Source organism: Neolamprologus brichardi, chromosome 17 (genome assembly GCF_056152115.1).
Source record: "Neolamprologus brichardi isolate AB-2024 chromosome 17, ASM5615211v1, whole genome shotgun sequence".
Classification (NCBI taxonomy): domain Eukaryota; kingdom Metazoa; phylum Chordata; class Actinopteri; order Cichliformes; family Cichlidae; genus Neolamprologus; species Neolamprologus brichardi.
The window spans coordinates 5,145,987-5,160,486 of NC_142120.1; the positions used below are offsets into that span (position 1 = coordinate 5,145,987).

A 14,500-nucleotide genomic window follows, 5' to 3' on the forward strand; every position below is an offset into this window, starting at 1 on the left:
ATCAATTTTTGAATGAAAGAGAAGTTTGGATACGTTTCTGTGGTGGGGGGTTGGATCTGAAGGCTTAGATCCAAACCCTGCTAAGTCATGTAAAAAGAATTTGCACTGAGCTTCTTTTTCTCCAAGACAGAAGCACACTTTGTTCTTTAAAGTTAAAGATTAGACAAATGCAAACATTTGGACATTCACACCCAAACTCAGAGGATACCTACTACAGAGATGAGCAGATACAGAGGCTCATATTTAGCTATTAATCAAGAAGAATAAATGTATTTCTCTAGCTCTCCTGTTACCTGTCAGTAGCTGCAAAACCTCTCCGCTGTGTCTCTCTCTCTTTGCGTTTCTTATTCTTTTCTCACTCATGCTTTCTCTGCTTGATCAACCAGAGCACTTTAAACCCCCCAAAATGGGCAAACAGCATAACACAGCTTGATCTGTTGAGCTCTCCCAGCTTTTTTTTGTTACTCTGTCATGTCTCCTAACATATGCACATGTTGGTAGAATGCAGATGAGCTGCTATGATCCAGGGTACAACAGGGGAATCTGAATTCCCAGTCCATCCGTCTAGCTTTTTGCACTATAGATCATTGTGACTGGTAAAAGTATTTAAGATGAAATTACATGTGAGAAAATGTGTCTTTTTGTCAGTTAGCCATATTGGTCTTGCAATCTCCTCTCTGTATTCTGACAGAAACATTGGTGTGATAATGCAGCTGGAATCGAGCTTGACCTCCATGTCATGGTTCACAGGGCAGTGCAAGGCTTTCACAAGAAGTGCCTTCATTGCTGGAGGACTTGTGCCTTTGTCTTTGTCTCAGACAAAAGGCTGACTGTCCTTTTCTAAGTGCTTTATTGCTGTTGTAGTCGACCTGCGGAGCATCTGAGACCCCAGCGGCTCAGCAGGTTACAGGCTGTATAGCCCTCATTCGCTGTCTCTGCTTTCATGCTTGTCATTGACAGCTGACGGGTCTTGCTGTATCCTTGACTACAGTGACCTCTTGATGGTCCCTTAAGCGGGGGTGGGGGTGAGGGGGGGGCAGTCTTCTTAATTAGTTGTGGCCTTGTGCGCCCAAACACATAAATATATGTAAGCACACGTTCATGCACAATTAAACAGATGTGCACACTTACACTGAAGAGCTCCAACCCCCTGTTTTTTTTCCTTTTTTTCGTGATGTCAAGTGTTAAGCAACCATTACTGCTGATGGCTTGGCCTTTTGACCTTTGGGCTTTCTGGAGAGGAAAGCCTTTGGGGAATTTTAGGCTATCAGCAAGTTAACAAGTACTGTGAGTCAGTACACCAGCTGTGTTTCAGTCCGTCTTAAATTAGGTTCCCTCTGGCTTTTTTCCCCTCTTTGTGTAGTTTTACCTCTTTTTACTAGGGGTGCAACAATACTCATATGGATATTGAACCGTTCGATACAGTGCTTTCGGTTCGGTACGCATATGTATCAACAATACAAAATTTTTAATTTATTTTATCAACTTTTCTTCTGACGGTGCTGTCTGTGTTGAGCGCTCAGTGGATCTGTGCTCGACAGTGCAGCCTAGGCGGAGTAGTCGAACGCAGATTCACTGAGCGCAGGGCAAGCTAGCGAGACAGAAGTTAAGCTCTCCTTGCAACATGGCAAATTGAACCTCCCCCACCCTCATTCAGATCTGGCGTTTGGAACTATTTTGGTCTTCATGTGACGTATGACCCTGAAGGTAAGCGCGTCATGGACAAAAGTAAAACAGTATGTCGGATGTGCCACGCAATGCTCAATTACATTGGTGGGAACTAGTGCGTTAGCGCAGTTAGCTTGTTAACGTGTTGACGCCGTCCAGCCCCACGCACGGGCGATCCGTGGTAGCTCGTTAACGGAGATTTGCCGTGTTGTGGCGTTAACGTCTTTCAACGAGATTAACGCTGACAGCACTAGTGGGAACACAACGAATATGACTGCACATTTACTCTGACATCATCCTAGTGCAAAGACAAGTGGAAGCAGACAAAAACAACAAGCAGGCATGCTACAAGCTTTACCCGAGTCATTTAGACAGCCGTTAGCACATGATTCTCCTTATGGGGACCTGATATGTTTAATATGCTGCTGAGAATACAGCCCAGAAGAAGCGTATAGTATAGCTTTTATTTTGGAAAGAGACATTTCTCTGTAATAAACTCTCTTTTCCAAAGATGAGTGATTTCTCCATCAGATTTATTTTTTTATTACTTTGTTGTTTCAGCAACATTAAATTTAAAAACTGTACTTTTGAGTTAAAATATATATTTATAATTTTAATAAATGACAAATTAAAAAGGCATGAACATTTTTTTTTGTATCGAAAAAATATTGAACTGTGACACCAAAGTATCGAACCAAACCCTGAATTTTGTGTATCGTTGCACCCCTACTTTTTACCTCTTCTTTGTTGCAAATCTAAATTAGGTCCAAATTCCAGTTCAGGACCAGAACCAGATCATATTGCTATACAGTGTATACGTATGGATCCAGTCTAATTGTTGGCAGACCTCTTTGTATCCCTTTCATCAGGCCCAGTTCATACTGGGTCTTTCTCTGGGTGTGCGTACCTTTTCCACATATCATTTGAATAGGTTGCGACTAGTTATACATCTGACAATCAGAGTGATGACACCGTATTATTTTCATTTAAACAAGCCCCATCAGCAGAACATAAGACCACTTATTGATGTATTGAAGTGAGCACTGTCTCATTTAGAGAGGGAAAGGTTGAAAGCTGTCACTCTTCTTATGCTACTAATCAAAGTTCCCCCTAAAACCTGTGTAAGTCATGCACAGGTGCTTTTCTTCTGGCAAACAGGAGGCCTGAGAATGTTTCCCGAGCTCTCTGCTGAAACACAAGAATGCTCTGATAACTCTACCGAGATACACTCACTTAACACACTTTGCTAGCCACAACACTGTTCCATCTGTCCTCAATCTCCCTGAGTATTTGTGTGTGTGTGTGTGTGTGTGTGTGTGTGGTAGCTCTGCTCCACAGCTGACGGCTGTGTGTTCCGGTTGTAAGAGCTCTTATCTTAGCTTGTCAAATTTCACTTTAAACCTTTGGGGTTTCTCTGTTTTCTAAAAGATGAGTATCTGTCATTTTATGATGAGCACAGAGACATAGCTGTACTTGATTTGAGTGTAATGTACCCACTCTTTTTTCTGCTATATGTAAGATTATATGTAAACCTTTGGTGCACCAAAGTCCTGACAGTGACAGGTTTGTGAGTGGGTATAGCAGAAACAATTTGAGTTTTACTGTAAATGAAACTGGTCAGACAGCTTTCTTTTGTTCCATTCACGGCTGTAAAACCAAGCAAACCATGCTGGTTGGTGGCCAGAATTGAAAAACTAAAGGCCAAGATTGTCTTTTGTCATGAAGTTTGCAGTCTGAATAATAATTGATGTTCTTAACTGTACAGTAAGTCAATTTTTTTAGGTTCTTTAATAGACAAAAAGCATTTTCTTGACAAATATACATAGATTAGTGTATAATTACATCTTCCGCCACGTTGCCCTGCCATCTTGAACGCAGTGGCGAGATAGACATCGCCATTTAACCTAATCACATTTTATGTATGTCTCGAGATGACAAAGTTACCTTTGATTTAAAGATCACAAATGGCTCTTTCAAACTATATATGACATTTAACACTTGTATGTTTTCTTCTTCTCATTATGCCTTTCTCCACCTCCTTGTCATCTGGCTTATCCACCGCTGCTCTTTCATTTTCACCTCCTCCTCCTCACCTCAGGCCTTAACTCATGAGCTTAAGACAGAGCTGTAAGACACAAAAAACTTGAATAAATATACTTATTTATTCTTGATACTGTCACAATTACTTATTGTCAGCAGATTAGACATGTGATCCTCCGGACAGCTGACAACGAGCTGGTTAAACAGCAACAGCTGGTTGTTAGCTAACATCATGCCAGCTAATGTTACCTTTTCCTCTGATAAAGAGTTGTTTACTTTCTCACACTGTATGCAAGTTTATTCACTACTTGTTGGAGTTTAGCGATGTTAGATCCACTTCAAAAGAACTTTCACTAACAGAGGCTAACAGCAGAAAATACAGCAACACTTTATCACAGAAAAGTTCAGGATATCCTCAACAACTCACCTGGCCAGCCCTTGTGATGGGGTGGCCAGGTGTAAATAAATTTATGCACTTCAATTGGGAGCACTAAAAAACAGAAATCACTTGAATGCAGTCTGCTGATCTGTACTGGTGAGAGTTTACACATGTTCCTTTAAGTGTTGGTGAAACGGGACTTTATACATATCTTAATTAATGTTTGACCTCAGTAGAAATCTTACATGTGATTGAAGTAAGTCTGTTTCATTAACCACTGTGAACACAGTGCACATAGGAAAGGCAAATGTCAATAGCAATAAAGCTGGTGCATGTTCCTTTTTAGGACTGGGCAGATCAATAATGTTAGCTGCTAGCTTATTCATCTCTGTAGCTCCCATTCATCATATATACAAAACGCATTACCTGTTTTTTTTCCTTTTTCTAAGGAAACTATATCTCGGGCGAGGTTTATAATTGTTAAAGCATGCAATAACAGGCTATAGGAGGAGTTGTGCCATATCACTCACTGATGCAGCAAAGCACGCCATTACTTAAACAATTAGGAATGATTTATGCAAAATCGTCTTTTTCTACTCAAGCTTAGACGGCATGATGCTACACGCATGCATTCACCCCACTCCTCCCTCCACCTCCCGCCTCCTTTTGCTTCCCCATCTTTTCCCCATGGGGCTTTTGCCAAGCCTCCCTGCATTGGGTTTGGCTCCTAATCCTGTTGGAAGAGTTGCATAGCAGAGCTTTTTAACATTTCTGTTCTCGTCCCTGTACGACCCCCACCACTTTCTGTGCTTTCCCCTTTTATTATATGCATAATTCGATTTCTGCCTTAAGACAGGAACTTCAGCTTTGAGCGTGCTCTAAATTCAGGCCAAGTAAAATAATGTATGCTGATTGGTTCATTTCAGCAGGCAGACCACTTAAAAACATTCCTGTGAGAACCACAGCTTTATAATTTATAAGGAAACATCAGTGTAGTTGCATTTGTATCATACACTGCAGAGTGTTGGGTGTAATACGCAGCCCTTTGTGGCTTTTCATTCTTTTCTATCTCTTTAGCCAAAACATAGTGTAATCCAACCTTCCTCTCTTTGGCCCCCGTCCCTGGTTCTTGGTGTTCTTCCTCGAGTTCCTCTACTGGAAGCAGTTGTGGTGATGCACAGGCAGACATGACCTTTCACATGTGAGATCAAAGCAGGACATGGGGCATACATATACATACACAGTCAGTGCTGAGAAATAACTCCTCTACACATGACACATGACCTCAGGCTGATGGATGGGACAGACAGGGGGGCGGACTATAGGGAGAAGAAGGAGGACGAGAGATTGTGATGCAGCTGTTTTTGTGCATTTCACCAACAACAGCTGGATAAAAGTCTGGTCTCTTAATGCATTTCTATTTCCATTATTGACATTGACTTAACTTGAAACGTGTTCCACAACTATTCCTGACATGTGATATTCAAACTTTCTAACTGGCCAATCGCACTGGCTTTAAAGTTTTCCTGTTGTGTCAGTGTGTTTGGCGTTTGGCATGCACAGCAACTGATAACCGATTTCCCCAAGACTCTTCCCTCTCTATCACCATGTTTTTATCTCTGTCACTTCTTGTACTTTCCTCAAAAAGGTTCCCACTGCTCGAACATGCGCCTGCATAGTTTTGCTCTCCTTCCATGTGCCTGTTGAGGCTAAATCTGTCCCGAGTCGTTACAGGAACTTATTAGATTACTGTCCTCCCTTCTCTATCATGCCTGTCTGTCTCTGTCTAGCTCACTTGTCAAGCTGCTTGTCCTTTCCATTTTGCGTGCGTCTAATGGTATAGGTTTGGGCACGTGGCCTTAATGCGTTGATGTTGATTAGTAGGTTCAGTGCCTCAGTCCACACTGAATTCATGCATGGATTGACAGTCCTAAAGGGGATCCTAGTGTAGACCCTTATGTTGGGATTATAAACCCTTGTGAAAGTGCACATGGGCAGCTGTTGGCAGTAGGGATGAGTAGATGTCCTCATGAATGTATTTTTCAGTCTTTGAGGACCTATAAATAGTTATTGGTCTTGTAGGTAGGTAAATTGTAAGGCATGCAGACGTGCACACTGAGCCTCGCTTTCCCCTTTTAATGATGAAATACGTCACTGACGATACGATACGTTGTATGTATGTTTCCTGGCAGCAACGTGAGCAACAGGAAGTGAATTAATGCGTTCCAATTGAAGTCAGAAGGGGGAATTTCTGGGTGCTAGTTTAGCTCACCTGGTTGAGCGGGCGGCTCGGGCTCGGGACCTCTCTCCCACATTTTTGTCTTTAACAGAAAAATAAAGATGGAAAAAATGCTCAAAATAGCAGGTTAAAGATATCACAGTTATATTGTTTTTAACTTGCTCCATATGCTTTTGTCCTACGTGTGGCCAGCCGTGTCTAAAGCACCTTATTTGTCAGAACTGAAAATGCAATTGAGTCTTTGGCCTGAGGCGGGGTAGAGAAGAACACAGATCAAGTGTAATAACAGTGTTCGTATGTCCTCGTCTCTGTTTGTGTGCTCAATGAGCGAGAAAGGAATCACATTCATGCTTAATCTTGTACATTTACTGTGGGCTAATGTGTTGTAGTTGTGTGTGTGTGTGTGTGTGTTTTGCTATGTGGGCATGTGCACCTCCAGGCTGTAGTCTAGAGTTTGAAGTGTAAATACCAGGGGATCAAGACAGGTCACTGTGGAACTCCACTGATGTCTGAATGCTCAATTACAGGCTAGAGAGTCGAGGGACGTTTAAGGATCTAAAGCTGTCTGCTTGATGCCGTCTTTGGCTGCGAAAAGAAATATGGCCGCACACTGATAAGTTAGACAAGGATCCACTTTTTTTCTCACTAAAGGAAAGAAATCGCTTCTAATTTGTGTGAAATATGACAGAAAACTGTCTTCGTTGGAGATTTCATTTTACTTTCTCCCAGATCAAAAACGATATTTCACATCGACTGTGCCTCCCGGCCAAAGTATTATCTGCTTATCTAAGTCTGCCTTATCCGTCCACCTTTTTTACTTCAGACACGTTTCCTCCCGCACACTTAATCCTCATGCTTTTGTTTCCAGCAGGAAATCTCTTGTAGCTGCCCGGAAAGTCAGCTAGAAAGTGAGGTGCCTTCCCATCATGCAAGTGTGTTTGCTGTGGGGATTTCAAAGGAGTGGGGGTGTTTGTTTGCAAACACCCATGCCCAGGGTTTGGGTTAGAGATGGGTTAGGAAGTAAAAATGTGGTTCTACCTTAGAGTTTTGGCTTTTCTGTAAGTTTGAGTGTGATTTTGTGCATTTTTGAATTATGTCGAAGGATGTGCTGTTTAAAGACGACCCCTCCCCCCTTCCCTCTCGGTCACACGCACACTCTTGGGTGAGGCTATCTCTTGTTTGCCTGCTGCTTGTTTACATGCTTCAAGACAGTGAGACGGTGACAGGTTTTAGGTGGTGGAGGGGTGGTCCTTGTAACTGGACGCACCTCTCTCTTCTGTCTCGCGTTCTTTTTCACTCTCTCAATACACAATACTCTTCTTTGTGTCTCGCAGCAGGGAGGTGATGCAGGGGAGGGGGGGGGGCTCTGCTGCTTGCTAACGGCTCACGAGTGTGACATTACATGCGTCACGATATGCTATGACCAGCTGCTGGAATGTTAAGTGGCGATGGCGGGTGGGAGGGGTGGGGGCTGAGAATTTCACCTACTTTGTCATCCACCTGAGTGAATGACAAGTGCGACTGTGATGGAGGAGGGTCGTGTCTCATTTTTTGAGAATGACCCTCAAGCGAATTAAACACAGAGTAAGAAAAGTCAGAACTTTTAGCGACAACCCTCTTGTTTATTTTCCCTTCCTCCTCGCTGACGCTCGCTCCAAGTGTAGTTGACGTTGACTTGTTGTCAGAGCAACACTGACAAATTTAGAATAGCAGTCACATGTAGGTGGCATACCGAGTGTTCAGATTTTGTACTAATATGTGCTGGTAACAAAAACAATGTGACTCTGTTCAACTTGTGCTCTGGGATGCCACTTACTAAACTTCAGACCGCGTGAGGATATATCTGAAACATACAGTATGTAGCATCAGTTTAAAACTTTTTAATGCAAATTTTAGTTGCTACTAAATGTTTTAAGGCAAACTTTAAAAGATGTTATTGTAAACTTCGAATGGTTTGGCTTTTAGGTCCATCGCTGATATTTACCCTGTAGTGTCCAGGTCGCTCTTAGCTTTAGAGTGAAGGCAGGAAGAAGTAAAGCATTCATTTTCATGGGCCATAAAGTGATAAACTCATTTTCCAACCTCTACTTTAAATACTTAAGATGCCACCTGGTCTGCAGCTGAAATAATTCAGCAGCTGCTCTTGCCGGTGGATCACATTTAGACCATTTTCTCACATGCACTGTAGCCCTGAACTTTTTGGAATCTCACTTGGCAGAGGTGTATGAACGTATCCAACACAAAGTGCAGTTAGTGCAACTGCTTACTGCTATAGGCTACTTGTAAGAAAGGAAGACTGTGAACACTGACCTAGTTATCCAGAAATTGCTCTTACTATCATAATGTTAGTGTGCTCTGAGTGGCTTTTGAAGGTCTTTCCGTCTTCTTCCACTTTTCCAATTCAGGGTCATTGGGTTAATCATCAGTTAGCCTTTGCACCGTGTGAGAAAGTCAGCGTACCCAGAGTATAACTCCACACAGAAAGGCCTCAGCCAGCCGGTGGATTTGAACCTTCTTACTGTGGTTTGACAAACACAACCACCAAATACTAAATACTAAGTTGCAATTTGCTGTAAAATCAATGCTTATATTTAACGCTTTGCATTAAGGAGTAGGCAATTTCATCTGATATTTTAACAAATACACCTTTTCCATTTCTCCGGTAGATGTAATGCTAAAGCAGTCAGCTGGCTTGTGTAACTAAAGCTATTTGTACACATCCTCAGCAGCCCTGAAATGTTCTAGACGTTACAAGACTATGGGGGAACACAAAAGTTCAACACAATCCAGTCAAAATTTTAACACCGTTAAACTTGCAAACTCCCAATTACAAAGCTTGTGTGATTTCTGATTGTTCTGATTGGTGACATCATAAGAATAGCGCCAGGTAATAGTCCTGTGAATTCCCAGCAAGCAAATCCTTATGTATGTGGTCTCTTGCCTGCTCTACACCAGTCTAAACCCCACACAGTACTTCAAAAAGTGAAGAACAACTTCAGAATAAGTCCTGGCTACATTCTTACAGTGCTTTCCAGAGTTTATGTGGAAAACATCTTATGCTTATTAAACTCATCATGATGTTGCAGGCAACTCAAGAAAGTCAACGTTAATGGCTAACTAACAGTTAGTACAGAGAATTTGCCATCAACCCATAACTTGCAGTCATGCTTCACATGAAAAACCACAACTACTTTTAACCCTCTCGGGCTCAAATTAAACTTTTTGTTTTGCTAATGCACAACCAAGTCCTGCAGTGGTACTTCTGAGTAAAAAAAACTCATAAAATATGTATGTGGGGTAATCAGGTTGTTCGTTTTTAACTGTTGCAAATCGGCAACGCCTGCCTCGAGAGGGTTAAAAAGCTTGGAAGAAGGTAAGAAGAACATTTCATAAATGTACTCCATCCACTCTGTTCTGCCGTTCACCATTCCTTTTGTTTTTCTCAAGAAATGTAATCTTAGTCGTTGCTAAGGAACATTTTTTGATACCTGTGTAGTGCCCTATGTGCAGTACCTTTGGTTGTGATCGTCACAAAGACTTGGCATTGGCATTGACAATGCGGGTATTAGGATGAAATGTCAAACGGCTTAAATGGATTGAGTTCATAGGCACAAACAGACCAATATCTGTTTGGCATTAAAGGGCCGTTGCTTAATTAAAAACTAAACAAAAACGTGCCCTTCTGCTGAAATGCTATCCAAAAAGATTTCATAAAAAGTGACCAACATAGGTCTCCTTACTCTAAATAAAAGAAAGTTACTATCAAGAAGGTTGTTCCATATATGGTTTGATGGATTAAATGCCAGGTTTCAATAGAAATCCCCTTTGCATTAGAGTTGGCTGATAACGTTTCTCTCAGCAGCTTTCCTGAAAGCTGATATCTCTCTGTAATTACCCTCTCATAGAAAACCTCCTTGATTGGGGCTTTAACACTGATCCTGTGTGAGTGTTGTTGTTGGACTCCACAGAAGGACTTCATGCCAGATTGTGTTCACAGAGGTGTCAGTTTTAGTCATTTCCCCTTCAGCCAGGAAAGACGCCGGTGACAGGTGTAATCTTGACAGTTATTAATTTCTGTGTGCAAACTTGTTGACGCACGCTTGCTTCTCAAATTGTTGGCTCTTTTTGTCTCACTTGCTGTCAGCATTTGATTTTCTCAAAATGTTACATTTTCATGAAATCCCTGCATGTGTTTTTTATAATCTGTTGTTTTTATTGATGTTTCTGTGGTCTCTTATCAACTTTAATCTGTGCTGATATGGCCGGCAGCGAAAATCCACCGCCAAGTTTAACTGTTTACTAATTTGAAAGCAGTTTGTCTAAAATATCACTGTCTGTGTTCATAAGCAAATATTTTCATTAGAGAAGCGCTGATCATGTAACCTGCTAACAGGTTTTATTTCTGAGAACTATAACTGACAGCACATACAAGTAAAAATCAGCTTTTATTTAATGCAAAATAATATAATTTTATTTAAGATTATGATTTATTTATTTATCTTGTCTTTTTTAAACACCAGGTGCAATATATTTGTAGAATAAAACAAATGTCTTGTATTTGCATCATTTTCCAGTATGTTTATAACTTTCTCTTTTTGTCTCATTTCCATAATGTTGATAGCTACACCTTTGATCCTTTTATTGCTCATACTGAGGCTGCGGGCTTTCAGCTGGCTCTGAGCTCATTTTTGTGGTAGTTTCCTCACGCTTTACTTTGGCGAATTATCTGTTTCGGTGAATTTTGTGTCTTCTTAAAGTCTGCGAGAGTCTACTCAAGTCCAAGTAATGTAAGTTTCATTATGAGAGCACCAGCCAGAATGCTAGCATTAGCTCAAAGCCTTTCCGTACCTAGCTTGCTAGCAATTAGCCTAGGGCTCCTAGCATGGTTGTATTGAATTACATTCCCCAGAAATGAGTCTAAGTCATGTTTTAACAAAATGTTAACATTATCTGAGGTTTGACTTGTTTCTTACAGGTGCTTTCAGGTGTATTTTTTTCTGAATGTATTATGGGGTGTCTGCTCTGTCAGAGAAAAGCAGGAGACAAAAATTACTTTACAAAGCCAGATAGTTGCCCATATCGTCCCACTTACTGAGGCACAGTTTTACAGTAATAGATGTTTTCTAAAGCCCACTAGAATGTATGACTGGCTCATCTGAACTTCCAAACATACGTTTTTAGTTTCTCTGATTTTTTAAAGATTTTTGAAAACACTGTTGTACTGTCCATTAACATTAATAACAAATATCTCTGAGTAAAAGTCAGGAGTTTGCCTGAATCTAAGCATAAGGAACATTATCTTAAATGTTCAACATACTGATGAAGCCAGTTTCTGAAATGATCTGACATGTAGAATGCATAAAAATCACTCTTCAGCTTTAGATCTTGCTCCAAGGCACTTCTGCGGCCCGAGTGTTTATTATCATGAGGGGATTTGAACCCTGATCCATAGCAATATCTGTCGCCACAGTGCTGTCATCATTGGTGTCAGCTTTCAACCTCCTGGCACACTGTGTTGTTCTCTGACAGTAACTCCGTCTTGTCAAGTTAAGGGGAAAAACTTCTTGTGTTTAAACAGTGACACATTAACGTGTAACCATGGAACTAACAGGAACTAGTCGTATGAGCTTATACATAGTCAAATCAAGCAGATGTTTATTTATGAGTGCACACGGAACAGTCCAGAGTAGCTTATTTTTTTTAATACAGAGTAGCGGAGGTGGAGTAGGCAAATCATACACCACACCCTCGGTCACACTTGGCACCTACAGGCGGAGCGGCTTAGGCATCTGTAAGCATTTCAAAGGACCTGACTAAGACGTGTGGATTGAAGCTTTGTATGTTTTCTCCAGCCCTCCAGGCCTCATCTTTTAACAGGGAGCTAGAGATACAGATACATAGATGAAGACAGAGGGAGCTCTGAGGTATAATGGATTTCCTTTGCCTTTTGATACATTGTCAGGATGCTCTTTTCAACCAAGACATCCTCCTGTTACGTTTTGGATAGTGTGACTCTTACACATACTCATCTGTAAACTGTACAGAAGCGTGTATAAGCACACTCACGGCCTTCATGTTGATGTAGATCACACTTTGGACTTTGCAGCACCTGATCTCCTTGCCTCGAGTGTTTCAAACAGAGATCCTCTCCACCTTTTATATGCAACCCAAAAAATGCCTCACCCTCCCAAAATGTCTTCAGTTGCACATGCATTGAAGTAAGATTTTGTCCTTCGGGGACAGGACAACACATTAGCCTTTTAAAAGAGTTGCAAGTCAATATTTGATGTACAGTTTCTCATATTTGGTGATAACTTTCTTATCAATAGTGTGTGACAAACCCCATGAGCTCCAATCCACTGTTGTCTTGTCTTTGTTCTAGTCTCCATGTATAGATGTGCTTGTATAAACTCAAATCAGTAAAAAGATGTATTTTTACCACTGAAAATAGATACACAGTTGCAGAAGACCTTTGATGTAGAGTGTTAAAGATGAATAAAAACACATCGTCGGGAGATATCCATCGAACTGTCGTTTTCACGCCCAAATTCCAGACAGTGTTGGGAGAATCAAGTCTGGTCACTTTCTTAGGTTGCCCACCTTGAATTTTCTGAATAGTTACCTGTTTAATTTCCACACTGGCTTCATTGGGAGTAAGGGAGCTGCTAGGGTAAGGTTTGTTTAATGTCAGTAGCAACTTACTCTGACATTTTGATTCTTTTAAAGTTGTTCCACCAGGTAATGTTAAGAAAAGTTAAGTTCATCTGCATGTGTGAAAACAGCTCGATGTTTAGCAGCAGTCCTGACACCTCTGTTACGGAGCAGAACCAAAAAAAAAAAACAATGGCTCTCTCTATCTCCCATCATCCCATGTGATGTTTTAAAATGACCTCCGTGCTGCTTTCTACCTTCAGCCTCTAATCAAGGCTACAGATTGGGTTACAGTGAAGATCTGTTTGTGTGTTTGGCTGTGCGTGTGCATCATGTTCATGAATCAGCTCCTAGTCATTAGAGGAGCTATTGGGGGATAGTTCCTATTGGAGGAGATAAGAACTGTAAAACAGTAACGCCTGCAACCTCACTGACCCCTCTGTGACTGCTCCATCCTCACTCTTCTGATACTTCAGTGCAAACTGTAATGCACTGCAGCAAAGTAGGATATTAGCCAGTGCTACTTGCACTAGTGCCCTGGGCCTTTCGCCAACTCCTAACCCTCCAAAAAATGCATTGAGAGAGAGAAGCGCTCAGTGTCCTTCCCCAGGTACTAACGCCAGTACACTGGGATGTTGAACACTCTACTCAGGGTCTTCTAAAACACTGCCAGGATTGATTGCCAAGTCTATAATGTACCTATCGTCTCCTAATAGACTCATTATAGAACTTTAATGCCTGCAGATGAGCTACAGCATTTCCTCTCACTTAAACATAAATGCAGGCAAGCGGAAGGAGTTTTGAGATAGAGTTTATGAAGATCCATCCATCCTTTTTCATAAGTGTGTTTTTAAACTTAGGCTTGCAGTGGAGCTGGAGCCTTTCTGAGTTAACATTCACCAAAAAGCAAGGTACATCCTGCACATCACTGGGGCCAAATGTGAAACTATACTGAATTTTTGCATGCTAAAGGTACTGTCAGTTCTTTTTTAGGTTATTTAATAGGAAAAAAGAATATTGTACCCATAAATATGCATTGATAAATGTGTAATTATGTATTCCAACAAACTGATGCAGTCTCACAAACTTAGAATTAATCCATTACAAATACATGGTAGAGAAAGGCGGTGCAACCCTTCCATTTCCAGACAGCTACTGAGCTAGCTAAACAACAGCTGGTTATAAGCTAACATTATGCTAGCTAATGTTAGGCCCGAATGTCCTAAAAATCACACTTTTACCCAAACAGTTTAATTAAATCTTTACATCATGTGAGAGTTTATTTACGTAGTGTTTGAGTATAACAGTGTTATCCTTTTCAAAGAAAACGTGAGTAACACCAACTAACATGAGCTAATAGAGGCTAACAGAGGCAAAATTGGCAGCGCTCACCCACATAAGAGCTTGGGATATCCTAACCTCAGTATTTCTGTCATCCAACAGAAGTGATCTTCACTGATTAATCATCTCCTTCCACAAAGTTTTGCTGTCTATTTTTAATTATTTGTCAGTAAATGCTGCTA

At 41.1% G+C, this 14,500-nt stretch overlaps 1 protein-coding gene across 9 annotated transcripts in view; it reads left to right on the forward strand.

The window, feature by feature from the left end:
• The window catches only part of celsr1a (cadherin EGF LAG seven-pass G-type receptor 1a), a 106,306-nt gene that overhangs the window by 4,369 nt on the left and 87,437 nt on the right, over window positions 1-14,500 (forward strand). The window lies entirely within an intron of this gene.